The sequence below is a fragment of the Chiloscyllium punctatum genome, chromosome 44 (assembly GCF_047496795.1).
Source record: "Chiloscyllium punctatum isolate Juve2018m chromosome 44, sChiPun1.3, whole genome shotgun sequence".
In the NCBI taxonomy this organism is placed as follows: Eukaryota; Metazoa; Chordata; class Chondrichthyes; order Orectolobiformes; family Hemiscylliidae; genus Chiloscyllium; species Chiloscyllium punctatum.
In genome coordinates, this window is record NC_092782.1 from 47,217,101 (window position 1) to 47,241,312 (window position 24,212).

The window sequence follows — 24,212 nt, forward strand, 5'->3', positions numbered from 1 at the left end:
ATTAGAAGTTTTAATGTGCATACAAGTGCATAAATCCACAGTGCCTGATGAGATGTATCCTCGGCTGCTATGAGAGATAAGGGAGGAGATTGCTCAACCCTGCCAGATATACTTCACTGGTCACAGGCGATGTGGCAGATGACTAGAGGATAATTATTGTGGTTCTTTTATTCAAGAACAGCAGCAGGTAAGGGCCAGGCAATTATTGACCAGTTAGTCTGATGTCAGTGGTATGGAAATTATTGGAAAACTTTATCAGGGATAGGACTAATCAACACTTAGGCAGGGATAGTCAGTGCAGATTTGTTAGAGGGAGATCATTTCTAATTTAATTATATATTTTTTTGAAAGTGTGGCTAAATATATTGATGATGGTAGTGCAGTTGATATGGTTTACATGGACTCCAGTAAAGCCTTTGACAAGGTCACCTGTGAAGGTTGGTCCAAAAGGTAAGAACTCAATAGATCCAAGGTACGTTGACAAACTGGATCCAAACTTGTCTTGCAAATAGTAGGCAAAGGTTGATGGTGGAGGGTTGGTTTTGTAATTGGAAGCCTGTCACTAGCAGTGCACCACTGGGATCGGTGTTGGGACCCTTGCTGTATATTATGTACATTAACAATTTGGATGTGAATGTGGAGGGTTTGATTTGTAAGCTTGCAGATAACATGAAAATTGGTGGTGTTGTTGATAGGAAGATGGTCTCAGCCCACAGTCTGATAATGAACAGCTAGTAAATTGGACAAAGCAATGGCAGATGGGATTTAGTTCTGATGTATTTTGAGAGGCCTAATAAGGGAAGGATATACACACTGAATAAGGAGTCCCTAAGGAGTATTGAGTGTATGGACACAGAGGTGAACCCCTCTGTTACTTAAACCAAATACCCAGAAAAGCTCACCTTGCCTCAAAATCTGTTAAAATATGATTGACTGAGAACTCCCAAATTCCGCGATTTAAAGAAAATATTATCAATTTTTTTAATCTCTAAAAGTGAACATTAAACAACAACTATTCACAACTATAAGCTCCCCTTTCTGTACATTGCTTCATATCTGCCTCCAACTCTGTAACAATATGCTGTTCCAATAAGGCACTTATTAAAGTTGCATCAATTTAATTTCAAAATCACACAGCTGCTGTGGTCTTTGGTGCCTGTCTTCTTCCAGCTGAAGATTTCCCTGGGTCGTCATCTTTCTTTTTACTGCGAATGTGTTTCATATGAAAAGGTACCTTTGATAGAGAATGTTCCCTAATTTCTTGGGTCTCCCTCGATGGCAGTTGCTCTCTTTCCAATTTTCAAAATTCCTGCATTTTTATATCCCCGACATCAGATCATCTCATTGGTTTAATGTTGGCAAAAAAATAAATTCAAACTCGATTGGGTTTTAGTTTCCTGGGGCATAATTTAAAATAATTGGTTAAATTTGAATTGTCAAAACAGCAACCAACTCAGGTATTCATTTCATAGTCAAATGTTGCATATTTATATTTAGAAAAATCTATAATAAGATTCATTTGAGGTATATCTAATGGCAAACAATACAAATTGGATACCATTACCCCAGTCATTCGGATAATCCTGACAGTACACTCTTAACATGGTCTTCAGGGTCTGATGCCACTTTTCCAAAGCTCGCTGGGATTCAAGATGGCACGCAGCTGATTTAAAGTGCTGTATAACTAAGCTATCCATGACTTTCTTAAACAGCCTAGCAGTAAAATTAGACCCTTAGTGTGACTGAATCTCACTGGGTAACGCATACCTCATGAAGAAAGACACTAACTCCTCCTTCGTCTTAATACTCTGTGATGAAATTGCTTCTGGAAATCTGGTAGACACGTCCATTGTGGTTAGCAAGTACTGGTTCCCACTTTTAGATTTAGGGAGGGGACCTAAACAATTAATCATAACCCACATGAAAGATTCTTTGAATTGGCAAGAAAGGTGCTGGTTTTATTACAGCCTGTGGCTTACCTACCATCTGGCATGTATGACATGTTCAGCAAAATGTAACCATATCCTTGTGTAGTCCAGGCCAATAGAAGTGCTTTTATACCTTAGCCTGAGTCTTCCTCACACCCAGGTGACCTCCGACTGGTAATTCATGTGCTATCCATAACACTTCCTGTCTGTATGCTACCGGCAACACAATCTGGTGCACTTCTGCCCACTTCTCATCTGCACTAACCTGCCATGATCTCCATTTTCATCTTAGGATTCTACCTTTAAGATAATAACCCTCAGGCATATATATTATGATTCCTTTTCTGAGTATGCATCAATATGTGTACCTTTTATTGTCTTTCTGTTGTAAGTCCATTAGCCTTTCAAGACTAAACACTTCTGCGTGTTCAGGTTTTTCCTGCACCATTACATCAAACAGGGTGTCTGCTAACTGAACCTCAACTCCTTTATCTTTCTCTTTAGTTTTTGCTTCTGCTGTGACTTATGACAATGGGATTTTGTTATTACACAGTTGGGAAAAATTCCAGGATATTTTTCTTTAAACTCCTCAGTTCTCTGGTCTTTCTTTGGCTTCTCCACAACAAGAGGTGTTACTCCCATCTTGGATCCTGCAAGATTGTTCCCAAGAACAAACTGTATTCCTGAAAGTGGCACTGTCAATCACTCCCTATGTTACTTCCCCAGTCTTGATTTGGCTCTCCAACCTGGTCTTACAAGGGGAACGCTAAATTTCTGTTCATCTATTGCACAAATTATCACACTCTTGGGTAACATGTCAGAAAGAGTGCAAATACATTCATCTCAGACTATTAGAGACTAATTAGATCCCATATCTCTCAAAATTGTAACTTCTTTCCCTCCTCCCTCTGTTCTTCCTGAGTAAACTTTACCCACAGAAGCAAGTCTTTATACAGTTCAGGTACTAACTTAATACCCAGCCCTTGCCTAGGCTATGCACTCTCCTGCACAGCTCCTCAACTTTTCTTGGGGTTTCCTTTTCTCCTTTCACTAATGCCGTTGGTTTAGCCTCTTTTACCATATCTTTTCCCACACTGCCTTTCTTCAGTGACCAGCACTATGATCCTATGTGTCCCACCTTCCGGCAGTGCCCTTCTTAAACCATCGGCACTGTAATTTTATGTGTCCCACTCCATTACAGTGAAAACACCTGAGGCCTTTCACCTCCTTTCTACTCTCTTGGGCTTCCTTTTCCATCTGTGGTAAACTATTCCCAGTGTATCCTACTCTTTGTTTTGTAGTGTAGGATCTCCCCTTCTCCCAATTTCTATCCCTCACAGGATGAAAATTCTTGCCGGAAGCTTGGTGTTGTCTTATGCACCAATGCATATTCGTCTGCCATCTCTGCTGCTCTTCTCATTTCTTGAATTTTCTGTTCATCCACTTGAATTCCTATAATCTCTGGAAGTGAGTTTTTAAACTCCTCCAGCAGAATAATGTGTCTTAGAGCCTCATAGATCTTATTTATTTTTAAGACCCACACCCAGCTATCAAAATTATTATGTTTAATTCTTTCAAACTCAACATAAGTTTGACCTGGTTCCTTCTTTGTTTCTGAACAGCTATATATACGCTTCTGGTACCAATTCATAAACACTCAAAATCGCCTGTTTGACACCTGCATAGTCTCTTGACCCCCTCATCTGACAGCACTGCAAATATCTCACTAGCTCTGCCTATCGCTTAGTCTGAACTAGCATTACCCTCTGACCACTCCATCTACCTCACCAATTTTTCTAATGAAATAAGGATGGCTTTAACATTTTCTCATCAAAATGTGGCAATGTTTTAACATATTTGTGTACATCACTAGCTTCACTCTTTATCTCTATTCTGTTGACTTTGCTGACTAATTTGCAACTTCTGAAGTACAAATTCTCTCTCCCTTTCTCTTTCTTTCTCTTTATGCTCAGCTAAGAACCTGCTCTTTCCTTTTCTTCATTTTCTAACTCCATTTGCCTCAATTGTAACTTAAGTTTTTCTAACTCTACTGCACTTGTCTGTTTCTCGGATACATCTAAGTGCTTGATCAATTCCATTATAAGTTCAGCTTTCCTTTTGTCCCAGTTAAATCCAATTCTCACATATTTGCTAATTCTAAATGTATGCTCTTCCTCTGTCTTTTTAAACTTCCTTGGCAAATTAGGGAAGCATCTTCAAACCCCAGAACATCTTCAGCAATCTTAAGAGCCATTTCCCTCACTTTTAATTTAGCCAATCACAAGTAAACAAAACTAAACAAATTTTTTTTCACCTAGGTTTATTTAAAGATCTAGGACTCTAATCAGGAAGTGTTCAAATCTGCTGGGACTTTTTGTACCCCAAATCTATCCAAATTTCAGACTGGATCTGACTAAACCTGTCCAAATCCATCAAAATCTCCAATGAGCCCTCAAACTATTATGACATGGAGGTGAACCCCTGTGTTACTTAAACCAAATACCCAGAAAAGCTCACCTTGCCTCGAAATCTGTTAAAATATGAGTGACAGAAAACTCCCAGATTCCACTATTTAAAGAAAATAATATCAATTTATTTTTTAATTCTAAAAGTGAACATTAAACAACAATTCACAATTCTAAGCCCCTCTTTCTCTACACTGTTTCTAATTTGCCTCCAACTCTATAACAATATGCTGTCCCAATAGGACACTTATTACAATTACATCAACTTAATTTCAAAACCATACAGCTGCTGTGGTCTTTGGTGTCTGTCTTCTTCTGGCAGAAGATTTCCCTGGGTCATCGTCTTTCTTTTTACTGCGAATGTGTTTCATATGAAAAGGAACCTTTTATAGAGAGTGTTTCCTAATTTCTTACATCTCTCTTGATGGCAGTTACTCTCCAATTTTCAAAATTTTTATATCTCCAGCATTGGATCATCTCATTGGTTTGATGTTTGCAAAACAATAAATTCAAACTCGATTGGGTTTTAGTATCCTGGGGCATAATTTAAAATGTTTGGTTAAATTCAAATTGTCGTCAAAACAGCAAACAACTCAGGTATCCATTTCATAACCAAATGTTACGTATTTTCAATTTTCCAGTACACTTTGGGACTGCCATCTAGTCATACACACAGGTACTTGTAATCTCTCAGTTCAGAACAGTTTTCACTCACTCTTAAACACACCTTCAACTTCATAACATGAGGAACAAAGGGACCTTGGTGTACAAATTCATAGATACCAGAAGGTGTCAGCACAGGTAGACAGCTTGGTGAAGATCCATATGGAATGCTTACCTTCATTAGCCGGGTGTAGAATATAGGAGCAAAGAAAGTGTTGCAACTTTGGTTTGGCCACAGATGGAATACTGTGTGCAATTCTGTTTGCCACACAATTGGAGGGACATGATTACACTGGAGAAGAGATTCACCAGAATGTTGCCTAGGATGAAACGTCTCCATTATGAGGAGAGGCTGGGTTTGGTTTCCTTGAAGCAGAACAGACTGAGGGGATATCTGAGGTATGCAAAATAATGAGAAGCATAGACAGAGTAGATTATGAGAATGTATACCCCATGGCATCCATGTCTAAGACCAGAGGGCATAATTTAAGGGGAGTAATAATTGGATTCGAGTGGAGAAATCTTTTTCCATCCACAGGGTGGTAGAAATCTGGATTGTTCTGCTTGAAAAGGTGGTAAATGCCGTTCCACTCACAACATTTAAGAAGCATCTGGATGAGTACTTAAAATGCCAAGGTATTAGAGGCTGTGGATCTACTACAGGTAAGTGGGATTAGGTAAATAGATTTGAAGTTTGTTGCTCAGCATAGATATGGTGGGCCAAAGGGCTTGTTTCTAAGCTGTGTTACTATAAATTGGAAATTGTAAAACAGACTTTTGATGTGGAAGGGTTCTATGGGTACAGGACCATTTACTTATTTAAATGCAGTAAAGTTACAGATCAACTATGGTTGAATAGAAGAATTGGCGTGCAGGGTTGAATGGCCTCCTCCTGTTCATATGTTCCTCTGTTTGATCCCCACTGCTCTGAGCTGAGGAGGTGGTAAGAGTCTATATTGGTGAAGTCAGAGTTTCGGTTGTGATGGGAATGTTGGCTTGATGGTTTCTTGATAAAATGCAGACGTACGTTGTGATGCTCCCTGTAGAGCAATGCCATGATGCCACACAGTGAGTAGACTCATATCGTAAATAACTTAAGTATTAGAGGGTGACTAATGCTTGTGGAACAGTACCCCAAATAAGAACAATGTCTTCTGAAGGAGAGAAGAATTAAAACTGGATGAGGGCTAATAAATATGCTTTGCAAACTAGCCCTTACTTGAGTTATTGTCAAAGAGCCAGATGCTGATGCAGGATACTTTTCACATTTGGCTTAGCTGTTAGGACAGCTTTCTGGGCTGGCAGCTTCCGTATATACAAACAAAATGAGAACTTGAGGATTTTATGTTTGTATAATCCCAAACAATTTCCATTTATGGTTAGCACAAGACCTGGAGGCATTTCCGAGAGTTTTAGTGCTTATACCTCATTTCCATTTTAAAGAGCAATTCTGCATTCCAAGCATTTAGTAAAGGAACAACATCTTCAACAAAAGATATTTGGTAATTTGAGTACAAATGGAAAGGCAAAGTCAAATTTCTTATGTACAAAGTCATTGCAACTGTTCTATTTAAAATTGTTCATATTATCAATATCACCTGTGTACTGCAGCAGCATGATGGCACAGTGATTACCACTGCTGCCTCACAGTGGCAGGGATCTGGGTTTGATTCCAACTATGGGTGACTGTGTAGAGTTTGCACATACTCACAGTGTCTGCATGGTGTTTCCTCCAGGTGTTCTGGTTTCGTCCCACAGTCCAGAGAAGTGCAGGTTAGGTGGATCACCTTCTAAACTGCCCTACAGTATTCAGGGATGTTCAGGTTAGGTGGATTAGTCATGATAAACATGGGATTATGGGAATAGGGTAGGGACTGGGTCTGGGTGGGATGCTGTTTGGAGAGTAGGTGCAGACTCGATGGGCTAAATGGCTTCCATCTGCACTGTAGGGATTCTATGATAATATCATGTTTTGAAAATATCCTGTTTTAAAGATTGTGTTTAACAGTTGAAGGATTGGTAGGTGAATCTAATACCATTTATTGGAAGAAGAGAACCTCTATGGATTTAATAGCTTTTCTCTACAATCTCATACAGCACTAGTGTTGGCCATTTGGCCTATTGTATCTATACTAGCCCTTCTAAATAGTCCCACAGCCCTTCCATTTTCCAACAGCCCTGAAAACTCTCTTTCAAGATCATATATTCTAAGCTGACATTTTTAAGTTTAAATAAGAGAATTAGCTATAAACAAATCAAGTGACTATTTATATTATAGGTTTACAGGTTTTCACAAGTGAAAGATAGTTGTTTTGGACAGCTGAATCTGTATGAAGGTGGGTGGGTGCTGTTCAAAGAACACTCCCAGAAGTTCAACACCATCTAGGACAAAGCATCCTACATGATTGGCACCCCATTCACTACCTTAAATATTCACTCCATCCACATTAGATGTACATATGGCAGCAGTGCATACCATCTACAAAGTCCACTTGTATTAACTCACTAAGGCTCCTTTAATAGCATCTTCTAACCCACAATGTGTACTATCTTGAGGGACGAGGGCAGAAGGTTCCCCCCCAAGCCACACATTCTGACATGGAACTTAATTGCCCTCTTTCACTGTTGCTGGTTCAAAAGTCCTGTATCTCCCTAACAGTGCTGTGAGTGTACCTACACCACATCGACAGCAGCAGTTCCAGAAAACTGCCACCATTTCCCCAAGGACAAGGAGGAATGGGCAATTCCATTCTAAAGGCAGTAGCTCGGTCATCTCGATTGAACTTTGTTCATTTGTAATATGAATTTTATGACAGTTACATTACTGGCAATAGATTAATCACCATGTTCTCCCAACCATAAAATATAATCACCAGAGGAAACAGTGAATAAGTTTTATGTGCTGCTGCCCATTCCCCATTTCTTGAATGAAAGTAAGAAAAAGTCCTGTGCAATATTCCTCCAATTGCCCAACAACCCCAAAACACAAACTGATCATTCACCTCATTGCTGAAAAGTTTTTTTTTTAAATGGTTGAAATTGATGACAAAAATGCTTGTATTTGTATACCACTTGTCATGACCTAAAGTATCCCAAATAGCTTTTACAGCCAATCAGGTACTTTAATGCAGACACCATTATTATGTGAAAAAAGTGAAAGCAAATTTGCAAACCAAGATCCTATAAGCAACAATACATTAATGGCTACATAATTTATTTTTATGATATTGTTTCAAGGATTAAGTATGGCCAGAATGCATAAATATGGAGGAACAGATGAATAGATAAATGAATCTTATCTGTTTCCTTTTTCCATTTTCCCTTTTCCTTTTGAATTTCAGATTTACCCCTTTGAGGTGTGGCAGAATTTTGTAGCATGTCTTGTGGAAATAAAATTCTGCCATACAAATATTATTCCTATGGAAGGCAGTATTTTAAGAAGCCAAGAAACAAGAAGCAAAATAGAATCTTCCAGTCTTTTCAGCTGTCTTATTCCACTCACTACATACAACCTCTGTATCAGGGACACTACCCAATCAATTTCATCCACTTCAGGAAAGTTTTTTTTTTAGAAAGGACAGTGCTGATGCCACAGGGGAAGGGTCCCTGCAGAGTTGGGCCTATGTGATTGAAGCATTGCTGTCAATACTGGAATGAGAGGGGTTTATGGATGCTCAAGAGGCCAGTATCCAAACCAATCAGAGCTGTGGTGTGTTTGGAGAGAAATAGGACTGGAACAGGTTGTAAAGATGAAGTAGGATGTGTCTGCTGAGAGAATTAGAGATGGGAACACGCAGATTAGTTTACAGAACAAGTGCATTCCTTGCCGTACAGAAGAAAATGCAGGTAAGACTCTCTCTTTAATTTGCTGAGATTCTTTAATAGGGATAGAATGGGAATCTCATTACCAATTCCTGCAAGAGGGGTTACCTGCCATATATGCCCTAATATTCTTTGAAGTTCAAACAAGAGTGAAGGACTTCAAAGCTGTATCCTTCAAAATCCATTAAAGATGCTGATCATAAGTGACAGACCTGTAGCCCCCAATCAGAGTCAGGAAATGAAGCCAAGATATGGCCAAACTGGCAGAAGGGGGCTAAGCTGAATACAAATCCTGGAAACCATATGGAGCTGCAGAATGACCTGGATACTAGAGTCTGGTGAAACAAAGTGATGTGCAAGCATGCAACTTGCATGGTTGTGTTTCTCTCACATCCATATTCTCCCAATGTTCCCTCTAGGTCCTTGGAACCCTACAAACAATGCTACTAAGGTATATTCCTGACACACCCCTAATAAAGTATAGGATGCCCTCAGCTTACCACAATACCGTGACAGCTGTTCTGTCTGCTATTTTCGGGCTCTCAGTCTGGAGTGTGTTCAATGCCCACCTAGTTTATGTCAAGACCCAAATCCGTTGATTTAGTTGCAGATTTGTTTGACAAACCATTCACTGTATGAGTCCAAAATCGATCAGGAAATGTTTTGGCAATAGAACCCAAATAGTTCTAAATATTTGCCAATCAGCCTGTTCAAAGATGTTATGATGTATCTCTAGAGTAGATGGGACTTAATCCCAGGCCTCCTGGCCCAGAAGTAGGGATACTGTCGCTGTACCATGACAGCCTTAAAATCTATATTTCTTCCTTTATCTTGCCTTTTCCTTTTCTGCCTCAATCTACTTTTTGTCGTTGTTCTCTAATCAACCTGTTCAAAGATGTTATTACACACCCCTGGAGCAGACAGGACTTGAATCAGGGCAAAACCCTTGACGATTAACCTTTGGAATGGATAAATTGGTGTGCTACTCCCAGGATGAGTTACTCCTGACTTTTAAGAAAAGAAAGGATGAAAATACAACGCAGAGATGATATTCTCTTTTGGTCACTGTTAACCTCACACTTAGTGCAGAGCTGAGGGTTCCTTGGAAGGGTCAGTTAATTTTTCCCCAATGTATTTTAGGATTTTTCCAAAATGTAATCATCTTTTTGAAAAATACACATTTTTATGAATAATGTCTAACATAGTAATCATTGCCCTTTATATTTGTGTATTTGAACTCACACTTGGGCCCATTAGTCTCTTATGTGCTTCAATTTGGAAGATTCTATGAGCAAGCCCTTATGGGCTCCTGATTAAGAAAGGCTATCATCTGTAGCAGCACATAAAACCCATTCACTTTTTCCTCTGGTGATTATATTTTATGGTTGGAAGAACATGGTGATTAATCTATTGCCAGTAATGTAACTGTCATAAAATTCATATCACAAATGAACAAAGTACAATAGAGATGCATGAGCTACTGCATTTAGGAGGGAGATGATTCAGAGGTAGACCAACAACAATTTATATTTATGTAGTGCCTTTAACATAGTAAAAATGTCTGTAATGCTTCAAGGGCACATTTGTGGTCAAAAAACACCAAAGGAGGATATACTAAGGCTGATAGTTAAAAGCTTCTTAAGGACTGTCTTAAAAGATGGGTGGTGTCCAGATTTAGGGAAGGAGAGCTTAGCAGTTAGGCAGCTGATGGCAGGACTACTATTGACAGGGCAAAGAAAATCAGCAATATGTAAGAGAACAGCATTTAGGGAGTGCTGAAATCTTGCAATGTCATACCACGAGGCGAGATTTCAGAAATCAGGGATAATGAGGCCATAATGTAGATTAGCGAGCATAGAAAAAATGGTTGAACAAAATTGGTGCAAGCTAAGATGTAAGGATATAATTTAACTTTTATGAAGAATTAATTAATAAACTGCTGGCTATACTCTGCAGGTCAGGCAGCGTCAATGAAGAGTTAACATTTCAGGTCCTGATGACATTTAAACAGAAAATAAAAGCAGTTCTGATGAAAAGTTGACTTAATTGGCAATATTAACATTGTTTTTCTCTCCACAGTTGGTGCCAACTGAGTCTTTCCAGTTTTATCTATTCTCGGTTCAGATTCCCAGCATCTGCATAATTTTGCTATTATATATGGGCAGCAGAGCTTTAGATGTGCTTACATTCGCAGGGATGGATGTGGAGATTAATCAGGAAATTATTCATGCATCCAATTGTTGTATATGGGCTGGAATGGGAATGGCCAATGGGGAAAAATTTGAGTAATCAAAAATAAATTGTGTACTTGCATCTAATTCAGACAAATGGCTAAAAAGAAAAACAGTACAACAATCAATTATTCCAACTTAAAATTTATGACATTCAGATTGCATTTTGTCAATTTGCAGATTCCACTCCCCAAAACTCTGTTCCCTCCATCAGTCCCTATTAGAATAGATCCTCATCAACCTGAAGTTCATTTTGCAAATCTAGACTTCAGCTGCCAATGGTGTTGTGACCATTAATTGAGAAAGTGAGAACCACCTATCCAAAATTTCTAATTTCAATTGATGTGGATAAGAATGCCTCAGGCAGCAAAAATGAGAGTAATGTCAATAATCAGGTAACCATCCCACAATCTGAAAGACAATCTATTAATAGTCGTTTATGTACGCCTGCTCCTGACCAGCTGCAGTCAGCTCATGTCTGTGTCAGTAGGTTGTGGATTCAAGACCTGCTTCAGAGCTTTAACACACATTCTAGGTAGGCATTGCAATGTACCACAGTTTGTGATTTTTGTGAACATTTTTAGCTCAGGTTGTAAGTTTGCTTGCTGATGGGAAGATTTGTTCTCAGACATTTTATCACCATACTAGGTAACATCATCAGTGAGCTTCCATTGAAGCGCTGGTGTTCTGTCGCACTTTCTATTTGTGTGTCTTAGTTTGTTGTGGTGAGTGATATCGTTTCCGGTTCTTTTTCTGAGAGGTTGGTAAGTTCAAATCGATGTGTTTGTGGTTGGAGTTCTGGTTTGAATGCCAGAGCTCTAGGAATTCCCATGTGTATCTTTGTTTAGTCTGTCCCAGGATGGATGTATAGTCCCAGTCAAACTGATGTCCCTTGTCGTTTGTGTGTAAGGATACCATGATAGTTGGTCATGTCTTTTAGTGACTAGTTGGTGCTTGTGTATTCTGATGGCTAGTTTCCTACCAACTTGTCCAATGTAATGTTTACTGCAGTTCTGACAGGGTATTTTCTATATGACATTCATTCTGTTGGTTGTTGGTACAGGGTCCTTTAGATTCATCAAGTGCTGTTTGTGTGTTGGTAGGTTTGTGGGCTACCATGATGTCAAGGGGCTGGAATAGTCTGGTCATCATCTCCGAGATGTCTTTAATCTATGGAAAGGTGGCTAGAGTCAATGGGTGCATTGTGTCTTCTTGTTTAAGTTTGTTGTGTAAGGATCAGCAGACTGTGCTCATCGGGTACCCGTTGGTCTTGAATATGTTGTATAGGTGTTTTTCTTTGGCATCTTGTAGTTCCTGGGGGCTGCAGTGTGTTGTGCCTTATTTAAATAGTGTCCTGATGCAGCTCCATTTGTGGGTGTTGGGATGGTTTCTCCTGCAGTTGAGTATCTTGTCTGTGTGTGTCGCTTTCTTGTATGGGATCACCAATATCAGGATTCTTGGCAGAAGCAGTCATGCAGAGGTTGGAATGGGCAGCCCTCCCCATGATCCAGCCCAAATTTTGGATCCGCTATGTGGATGACACAAAACGGAACAGAAGAAACAAACACATAAAGTTCACAAAAGAGGAAGAGAACAATAACAGACTCCCCTTCTTAGATGTCACAGTAGAATGAAAAAACAACGGAAAGCTGCAGACCAGTGTCTACAGGAAAGTGACACACACAGACCAGATACTCAACTACAGGAGCAAGCATCCCAACACCCACAAACAGAGCTGCATCAGCACATTATTTAAACAAGTCACAACACACTGCAGCACTACGAGATGACAAGGAAAAACACCTACACGTCTTCAAGAATAACGGGTACCCAATAAACTCAGTCCGCCGATTCTTACACAGCAAACGTAAACAAGAACACACAACACACCCAGAGACTCTAGCCATCTTGCCATTGATTAAAGACATATCAGAGATGACGACCAGACCATTCTGGCCCCTTGGCATCATGGGAGCCCACCAACCTACCAACACACTGAAACAGCTCCTAATGAATCTAAAGGACCCTGTACCAACAACCAGCAGAATGAACGTCATATAGAAAATACCCTGCAAAGACTCCAATAAACATTGCATCGGACAGACTGGCAGGAAACTAGTGACTAGGATACATGAGCACCAACTAGCCACCAAAAGACATGAGCAAGACATGTGTGTTATCCTTATACACAAACGATGAGTGATACCAGTTCGACTGGGACAATACATCCATCCTGGGACTGGCTAAACAAAGGCACACACAGGAATTCTTAGAGCCCTGGCATTCAAACTGAAACTCCATGAACAAACACATTGGTTTAGATCCCTAGATTACTTACACCTAGATTACTTACGGTGTGGAAACAGGCCCTTCGGCCCAACAAGTCCACACCAACCCGCCGAAGCACAACCCACCCAGACCCATTCCCCTACATTTACCCTTTCACCTATTTACCATCCCATTTACCAACCTCTCAAAAATGACAGGAAGTGATCATTCCCACCTTAACAGACCAAGACACATAAATAGAAAGCGGGACAGAACACCAGTGCTTCAACAGAGCCTCACTGATGATGTTACCTAGCACGGTGATGAAACATCTGTGAACAAATCTTCCATCTCAGTGAGCAAACTTACAACCTGAATGTACCACAACATTAGAAGTAACGTTATTTGCATGCATTAATGGTTTAGGTACATATTAGATCTCACAGTCATCTTGGAAAAAATATTCTCCCAATATCTTGGTCAACGTTCCCCACTCAACCAGCACCATCAAATACAGATGAACTTAAGAGTCATAGTCATAGAGTCATACAGATGTACAGCACAGAAACAGACCCTTCAGTCTAACTCATCCACACCGACCCCCAGATATCCAAACCTAATCTAGCCCCATTTGTCAGCACTTGGCCCATATCCTCCAAACCCTTCCTATTCATATACCCACCCAGATGCCTTTTAAATGCCTCCACCACTTCCTCTGGCAGCTCATTCCATACGCACAACACCCTTTGCATGAAAAAGTTGCCCCTTAGGTCCCTTTTATATCTCCCCCTCCCCAACCTTAAACCCATGCCCTTTAGTTCTGGACTCCCCACCTCAGGGAAAAGACCTTGTCTATTTATCCTATTCATGCCCCTCATGATTTTAATAACCTCTGTAAGGTCACCCCTCTGCCTCCGATGCTCCAGGGAAAACTTGTTTTAATTTTTTAAGGTGTGGACAATCCTGGCAAGGCTCACCTATAATTGCCCTGAAGAGGTAGCAATTCTCCTTATCTCTGCAAGTTGTCTGGTAAACATGCTTTGACAATCCTTTAAGATAGGGAATTCCAAGACATTGAAATAATGTCAATGAAGACATGATGATGATATGTGTCCAAATTATGAGAAATGGCAGAGCAATTGATGAACTACTTGTGTCTTTTGTGAAGACAGAACTCATAATTTCCTAGAACTGCATTGGAAAGCAAGGGTCTGTTTTTGGAAATAAGAACTGAAAGAGCTTAATAAGAGTAACAACAAAAGTGCTTGAGAAATTAATGGGACTTGAAAGCTGATAAATCCTTGGGGTGTGATAATCGACATCCAGGGTTCTAAAGGAGGTGGTCATGGAAATAGTGGATGCACTGGTTGTCATATTCCAAAATTCAGTAGATTTTGCAACAGTCTTGACAGATTTGTGAATGGCAAATATTACTCCACTTACAAAAGAAGTGAGGAAGAAAGCCAGACCAGTTAGCCTAACATCAGTAGCAGGGAAAATACTGGATTCTACTGTTAAGGATGTAATAACAAGATACTTATGGGGGAAATACAAGAATATGACATTAGGACAGAGGACCAGTCATTATTAGGTTGAATGATAGAGCAGGCTCAAAGGGTTATATGACCTGCTCTTGTTCCTTATTTCTGTTAAGTCAGCATAGTCTGCGTGCTGGTAATATTTCTACAACATTGCTTCTTTCATCCCTTTCTGCAATACAGGCTGCAGAGAAGAAATGCATATTGGTGAAATCTTGCTACCTTTTGGAAATTCATTCTGAGATCTCACATATTGAAGCCTGATTTTTGCCTCTTCCTAAATCATTTCATGGGAATGAAGGATTGAACTGGCTGACCCTCCTTGCTGTCAGCCTGTGTTCAAGACTATGAAATAAGCAGCAGTTATTTTCAGCAAAGGGTCTGTCTACAGTTTGTATAACCAGTTATAGCCATTTTCCTGTGATCTAGTATGAAGATTTGGTGAGCACAGTGAATCAATGGAGAGGTTCTCAAACAAGATCACCAAGATTAGAATTGAAGCAAAAATATGAATCAAATGATGTATTTTTCTCCTACGCCACCATTAGAATGGGAGAGGAAAAAATTCCCAGGAAAATTGTGACAGGTTACTGAAGGCTGTTAGGCACTTTTGGATCCACTTTTCAATACAGTTGTATTTTTTAAAATATATCTTTCTTAAGAAAAAATAGATTTTTGAAATATTACAACAAATACAAAACAATGCAATTCAAAACAGTACAAAAATAGTACAAAACTAAACCTAAATAATAAAAAAATTCCCCAACCCGCCCTCCTATACAAATGTATAAACATATATAGAGAAGTATAAAATTAAACAAAAAACCTAAACTAGCTATTTAACTAACTAAATAAATACCTAACAACAAACAAATAAATAGTAATAACTCAGCCCAGCCAAGCAAAACACTCATACATTCACAGTTCCTCCTCCCTGGATATTGGACTCATGAAACACAATCGTTACAGCTATATAAAAGCCCTTGTTAGTATGGCAGATAAATCTGTGTCCAGGTATTTCAAAAAGGGTTGCCATGTTTTGTAAAAATTCTCAGTTTTGTGGTGTACCATATTTGTGAGAAAATCCAGGGGAATATGCTCCATAACAATCTTCCACCAACCCGACAGGCCTGGGGGGTTTTCTGATATCCAACCTAGCAAGATATTCTTCTTTGCACAGAATGTAAGAATATTGAAAAGTTTTGCCTTATGCGAGTCTGCAGGAAATAAAATGGGTAGGCCCAAAAGGAGCAAATTGGGTCCTTCTCCACCCCTACACCTAAAATCCTCTCCATTGCACCCACCACAGTGCTCCAATATGTTTGAAGCCTGTCACAAGACCAAAGACAATGGGTAAGAGTACCCGTACAGACCTTGCACTTGGGGCATGCTGAAGATACCCCTGGTTTAAATTTTGACAAACGGTCTGGGGCTAAGTTGAACCTGTGGAGAATCTTCAACTGTAAAGCATGGGTCCTATTGCAAATTGATATCTTCCTTGCATTCTCCCAAATATCCTCCCATGCCTCTGAAGAAACTTCAATACCCAGTTCTCTTTCCCACATCTTGCGGAGTCGATCAGACTCATCTGAGGTGGCACCCCCCAATTGGTGATATAGAGTACTGACAGAGAATGTACTCTTAGCCCTTAGTACCCTCTTTCTATGTCAGATTTGTAGGGATCAGTCAAAAGTGTGGTCCTTTTTTGAATAAAATCCCTAACTTGAAAAAAACGAAAGAGCTCTCTATTAGGTAACTCATACTTCCGTACTAACTGATCGAAGGACATCATTACATCTCCCTCAAATAAATCACCCATGCAAGATATACCCCGAACTGCCCAACATTTAAATGCTGAATCTATCATATCTGGTTGAAAACTTGGCATACCCACTAAAGGTGTAAACAAAGATGTTTTGCCAATATTACCTTCCCTCTGCCGAATTGCCCTCCATGCTTTAACAGTATTGATGACTACTGGGTCATGGTAATATTCCCTAACTGTCCTCACCTTGTCCAAAAACAGCAAACTGGTAAGGGGACACCTTGCCTGGGAGACTTCGATATCTAGCCATATTGAAGGAGGGTCCCCACAAACCCAATCACTTATGTAGGTCAAAAGCGAGCTTAATTGGTCATTTTTAATGTCCGGAAAGTCTACTCCCCCCAATCTGTGAGGCAACTGCAGTTTGGCTAATTTACTGAGGGGCCGTTTATGGTGCCAGATAAAGGAGCTGAACCAACTGTTCAGTCTCCTGAGTGTTTGTTTATTGAAAACCAGGGGGATAATCTGTATAGGGTATAGCAAACGAGGGAGAATATTCATCTTAATATGTGCTATCCGATCCAACCATGAGACTGGAAGTGCCTCCCATCTTTGGAGATCTTGTTTAATTTTTTCAAATAATTGAGTAAAATTGGCTTTGTACAGCCAATCCACAACTGGAGTAATGAATGTGCCCAAATACACAAAACCCCCTGTGACCACCTAAATGGGAATCTATAGTCACTCTCAAGAGCCAACTCTTTCATAAGACCACCCATAGGCATAGCCTCTGATTTAGCAAAATTAATCTTATACCCAGAAAAAGCACCAAACGCGTGAATGCATTGTATCAGGCAAGGCACTGAGACTGCTGGATTTGTCAAGAAAATTAGAACATCATCTGCATACAAAGAGATCTTATGTAATTTTGACCCCACTTCTGGAGCTGATATATTGAGACCCCCCCGAATGGCCTCTGCCAATGGTTCAATCACCAACGTAAAAAGTAATGGTGAAAGGGGACAGCCCTGCCGGCTGCCCTTAGAAATATTAAAATTGCTTGATCGTACCCCGTTGGTAATGGCCGCAGCGATAGGTACACTGTAGAGAACCTTTACCCATCTTACGAAAATTTCGCCCAGACGAAACCGGTCTAGAGTATAGAAAAGGTACGGCCACTCAACTCGGTCAAATGTCTTCTCTGCATCTAAAGAAATCACCAATCCCTGTATTGACTGCTGTTGGCATGCTTGAATTGCGTTAAGCAGCCTCCTCGTGTTATTGGAGGATCTGTGGCCCTTTATGAAGCCCAGCTGATCCTCTTTAATAATAGAGGGTAACACAGTCTCCAGCCTTAACTCAAGAGCCTTAGAGAGGATCTTAAAGTCCACATTTAAGAGCAAGATGGGCCTGTATGAAGCACAGTCTTCCGGATCCTTCCCTTTTTTAAGGAGAAGTGAAATATTGGCCTCTCTCAGAGATGGTGGGAGACAAACATGACTGTATGAATCATTAAACGTATTCAGCATCTGGCCTGACAGTATACTTATAAATTCCTTATAGAATTGACTGGGAAGTCCATCAGGACCGGGCGCCTTTCCACTCTGAAGCTGCCTCACAGCTTCCTGCACTTCTTGCTCTGATAATGGGGCATTGAGCAAGGACTGTTGTTCAGGAGTCACACCCAGGCGCTTCAGATCTCTAAAAAAGGATTCCATTTTGGCCTGCCCCTCCTCTCAATTCTCAGACTGATATAATTTAGAGTAGAATCTCTGGAACGCCATGTTAATTTTTTTAGAATCACATGTTAGGTTCCCAGACCCTTCCCTCATCACTGTAATGGTTTGTGGGGCACTTCTCTTTCCGGCAAGGTATGCTAAGTATTTGCCTGACTTGTCACCATGCTCGAATAACCTTTGCTTTGCAAAAGCCAGCTCCTTCTTTGCCATCTGCGTGAGCACGGAATTTAGTGCAGACCGCAGTGCCGTAATCCTCTGTAATTTGACTAAGGGTCTGTCAAAATAGGCCTTCTCGGCTGCCTTCAACCGTGCTTCAAGGAGACGTTGCTGCTCACCCTTCTGCCGCTTCCTACTTGTGGAATATGAAATAACTAACCCTCTGGCATAAGCTTTGGCAGTTTCCCAGAGTACAGATGAGCTATCAACCGAGTCTAGGTTGATGTCTAGGAATGCCCAAAATTCCCTAGAGAAATACTCCACAAACTTGCTGTCCATGAGAATAAAGGGGTCCATTCGCCAGTACCTCGAATCCACTGTAACATCCTTAATTTTAACCATGAGGTACACTGGAGCATGATCAGAGATGGCAATATTACCAATCGTACAGGATGCCACCAGATCCAGGGTTACTGCAAGGGTCAGAAAAAAAATCAATCCTCGTGAGACATCTGTGCGGATTGCAGAAAAACGTGAAATTCCTACTTGTAGGGTGGAGACACCTCCAGATGTCCACCAATCCTAATTCCCCACACAAACCCAATAACTGTTTAGTTTGTGCAGAGGGTATCAAGGGACCTTTAGGCAACCTGTCTACTGTGGGGTCCATGAGGCAGTTAAAATCTCCCCCTATAATGATGTGCTGAGACTTGAGACTTATCACTTTAGAAAAAGCATCTACCAAGAATTTAAGAGGATGAGCTGGGGGACAATAAACATTTAAAGTGCCAGATTCTTCCCCATTTATCAAGGCTTTAAGAATTACAAACCTCCTGTATGTGTCTTTAACACATCCAACAATTTAAATGAGAGATTTTTCCTAAACAATATAGCCACTCCCCTACTTCTGGTATTAAATGATGAAAAATAAACTCAGTCAAAGCCATTCTGCTATAATTTCAGATGCTCCTTGTCATCCAAATGTGTCTCCTGTAACAAAGCAATATCCACCTTCTCCTTTCTAAGACGCAAGAGTACCTTCTTCCTCTTAATTGGTGAGTGACTTCCCTTGATATTCCAGGTACACCATTTAATCAAACCATTAGACATAATCTTCTGCAATTACATTTAAATTCCAGAGAGGAGGAACCCGAACCACAAATTGCTGAGCCTTAGTGTCGCATGATCCACTAAATATAAAAACTACATAAATTAAAACCACTACATTTAACAAACATACAAAATTATTAAAAATAAAAAACAACGAAAACAAACCAACATACAAAGCACCAATAGCGCTGAGTAGGAGAACTCACCCCCTGCCCGGAGGGGGTAACTACCCATCCTGAACTGCCCATAAATAGGCATCTAACCATCTCAACCACCTTCATTTCTCCCAGCTAAAGCCGCATCGCAAGCACAAGCTAAAAAGAATAAACGCCCCGTAGAATATCAATATGAATTTTTAAAAATTCTTTTATTTAAAAAAAGGGGAATAAATACCCCACCCATCCTTTGGTATGTCCTTAGAAATTTAAAATGTACCTCTTAACCACCGCCAGATATAGTTTGAACCAAATTCTTATCCATAGGAGTAAAGAAAAAGGGGGAAAACAAAGCTCCAACCGGATTTCCTCCATTTCTTTTACAGAATGATAAATGCATATCCAAGCAACGATATTTACACATACTACAATTGTTTAAATTAGGTTAGTTTGTCCACAAAGTCTCTTGCCTTCTCTGATGTGTCAAAGAGATGCATGGATCCATCTAAGGTGATCCGAAGCACTGCCGGATATCTCAGGGAGTACTGAATCCCAAGCTCCTTCAATCTTCTCTTGACACCATCATACGATTTTCGTTTCTGGATTACCGCCGCTGAAAAGTCCTGAAAAAACATGATCTTAGACCCTCTCGTAAATTAGGGCCTTTGGATCCTTCCCCTGGAGTCTGGAAGCCTCCGTGACTCTCTCCTTATCCTGGTAATGATGGAACCGCACCAGGAAAGGACGAGGGCGTTGACCCAGACCCGACCTCCGTGCTGCGACCCGGTGAGCCCTCTCTATCTTCAATCCTCTCATGCCTGTCTCCAAGTCAAGGAATTTCGGAAGCCAATCTTCAACAAATTCCGCAGGCCACTCACCTTCCTTACCCTCAGGCAGACCGATGATCTGAATGTTTTTTCTCACCTGCCCCTATTTTCAAGATCATCCACTTGGTCACGCAAATTACAAACCTGCATCTTCAGGGCTTGGATCTCTTCCTTGAATGAACTAGCATCAGCTTCCACCACTGTGACCCTGTGCTCCACCTCATCCGTCCTCTTTTCCAGGTCTCCCAGCTGCTGCTCATGCTTCTGCAGCATGAGAGAGACTGGAGCCAGCTTCTCTTCAATCTGTTTCCCCAACATCTTGCGAGATTTCGAGAGCTGGTTCACCAGGTCCTGGAGAGTAATCTGCTCTGAGGCTGCTGCAGGCTGAGCTGCAGACCCGGCCTCAGATGCTCCTCCTCCCTTTTTAGGCATTTCTGGACAGCTGAAAATACAGGTAAGTCAATTTTTAAATGTTTCTTGGGGCTCCACAATCTTTCCAGCACCCCAAGAAATCCTGATGACCTGGGTTAGGTGGGTTAAAGGACCGTCTTGCTCCTGCTGTGATGATGCGAAGCTCTGTAGTGTGATCTTCTCAGATCGCCGCCATCTTAGATCCCCCCAATATAGTTGTATTTAACAGTTCGGGAAACAAATTTGTGGAGTTAAGATTGGCTCAAAGTGTTTTAAATCAATTAAGATGTCAGGTTGAATAGGTAAGAATATTCCAAAAACAGACAGAACACATTTGGCCTGAGTGATTGAATTCAGTACTTGCACTTTTCTGTGGGACAGTGTGGATCAACGTTTGCTAAATGTTTCCCAATGTCATAAAGGTTGAACAGTTCATCAACATCAAAACACCTTCCACCCTGACCTGAAGTTCACATGGACTATCTCTGACATCTCCTTCCCCTTCCTGGACCTCTCCGTCTTTATCTCTAGCAACTGATTTGACATGGACATCTATTTCAAACCCACCAACTCCTACAGCTCCCTTGACTACACCTCTTCCCATACCCCCTCCTGTAAAAACATGATCCCTTACTTCCAATTCCTCCACCTCCACCGTATCTGCTCTCAGGAGGAGCAATTCCATACCAGGACATTCTAGGTGGCTTCCTATTTCAAGGACCGGAATTTCACCTCCCACGTGATCAACCACACCCTCCAGCGTCTCTCCTCCACTTCCTGCACCTCTGCCATTGAACCCCACCCCTCCAATCGCTACAAGGGTAGAACCCCCCCCAGTCCTCACCTTCCACCCAACTAATCTCCAGATACAGAGCATTAACCTCCACCATTTCCGCCACGTACAATCAGACCCCACCACCAGAGATATATTTCCCTCCTCAGCCCTATCTGTATTCTGCAAAGTCTATTCCCTCTGTGACTCCCTCGTTAGGTCCATGCCCTTTGAGACCACAGTTATCATTCTGTCTATCTCAAGGGCAATTAGGATGGGCAATGGATGCTGGCTCTCATCCAAGAAAAAATAATTTCTTAATTACTCAGTTTTTTTCTTTACTCGTTTCCTTTCTCCTTCGCTTTGTCCTTTCTATCTCACTTTCTGTCACTCCGTATTTCACTGCCTGTCTCTCATTCTGTTTGTTCTTTCTGAGTTTGTTCTTTCTCTGTTTTCTGTGTCACAGCCTCTCTATTTCTTATTGTCTCCTGTCTCAATTTTGCATTAAGTTTCTCCCTGTTTCTCAATGTCTTTCACTCTGTCCTTCCTTTTATATCTCTGCCTCTGACATTAGTGTTGGCAAACTTCATAACATCTACCTTCTGAGAGTTGAGAGCCAAAATTATGTTTTGTCACATGTCACACAGAGGTTGTTGATACAAATGATTTTTAAGGGGATTATTTTCATGGGATATTCTGGGGGGCTTTCCTAGTAGGGGATGATACACAACATCAGGGTATTTTAGGAGAATGCCCATGATAAGTACTATTTATACTCAATACTGTATTGTCCAAAGCTGGCAGAATCTCAAGTGATCCTTCAGGTGATCTGCTCAAATTTGACCAGTTAAAACTACAGATTACTGGGGCTTACAGCACTTCAGTTATTTTTTCCTGTGAGGCATAATGCGCACATTTGACTATTGGCTTGCTCCTAATGACATTCTAACACTCACAAAGTTTGGGTAGTGTCCCTAATTCTGAGTCAGGAGGTCTGGGTTCAAGTCTCACCTACTCCAGAAGTGTGTAGTTCATGTCTGAACAGGTTCATTAGAAAAATACAAACAAACCAGGTTGGTTGGGCAATTGGCAAGTGACCTGGAGTACTGCAATCCTCTCTGATTTAAGGATTAAAAAAGTATGACTTGATTCCAGTATTTTATTACCAGATGTGTTCACCTTCAAACTAATTTGGACGGAGAAAAGTCAGCTTTTGTCTCATTCCAACCATCAGATATTCAAACCTAAATTGCTCACCAGATGCATTGCCAATCATCTAGAATAAAACATTAATCTCCTGGACAGTTCTACAAACTACTGGGCGTAAAATCAGAGCTGCTTTGATAAATAGTATTGAATTTTATTGATTAATTGTGAAAATAGTGGAGAAGGGGAACTTTAGTTGTCTGTGCTGGTATTTGAAAACGGGAGATGAAACCTCCAGGAATACGTTGGCAAATCGATTTATCAAATAGCTTATATTGCAATCAAGCATTTGAGCCCTTATTAGGTGAAGCGAATAACAGGAACTCAATAGTGATCTACTCAATTTATCATAAAATGTGTAAATGTATCATCACCAACCTTCTGACCATCACGTATAGCCGCAACCTTTTGAAGGGGTTGAGTTATAACAGTACCATCAATGCATATTTCTGATATCTCGACAGATTAATTTAGCTCACAGGGAAGAAAGCTCCAGCCTCCAAGAAAAAGATCAGGCCCAATGCAAATTTTACAACCACGGCAACATTAATAGAGAGTAATATAATTGTATCAAATGGGTCAGTTCGGCTGAAATTGCTTTTGTGTACGTTTCAATTCTGACAATAGCTTTTTGCACTGTCTCACTGTGTAAAATGATCACCCTAATACAGATGGAACTAGAAACCCTTCCAGGTTATTTTACTCTAACCCCTTCAGATTCTCACTGTAATTTCCTCTTCCATCATAGCTAAACCACCCCTCCCCCCCAACTCTCTACCTGCTATTCGTCCTACTTCTACCCTTCCAACTTTCTTCCTCCTTCCCTGTTTTCCTCTTCCGTTGAAATTCACTCTTTCCCATTCCCGCCTTAGGATTCCCCCCCAAAAAAACGTATCTCCTCTCAGTTGACTCCCTCCGCCCACCATCCTTACTTGCTACCCTCCTCACCTGTAACGATCTGAATGAGGTCACGCTGTGGTGGGAAAACAGGTGAAGAACAACCTAACCTGCTGGTCGAAACGTACCCGCCTATTGTTACGCGCTGTGATGGGCACTTTCTACGAGCTAATGGGAAGCACGTATTGGCGCGGCCGATCCAATGGGATAGTGCAGAAGGCGGATCCCGGTGGTGAGGGGGTGCGGCAAGAGGCGGGGC

General features: G+C 40.8%; 1 long non-coding RNA gene across 1 annotated transcript; it reads right to left on the bottom strand.

Moving 5' to 3' along the window:
- Positions 1 to 1,153: 1,153 nt before the first annotated feature.
- Positions 1,154 to 24,098, bottom strand: LOC140466956 (uncharacterized). The gene is made up of 3 exons (XR_011955314.1): positions 24,005 to 24,098; positions 6,768 to 6,856; positions 1,154 to 1,397 (listed from the first exon to the last, which is right to left on the bottom strand). It is a non-coding gene; the product is annotated as an uncharacterized lncRNA (long non-coding RNA).
- Between the last annotated feature and the right edge of the window lie 114 nt (positions 24,099 to 24,212).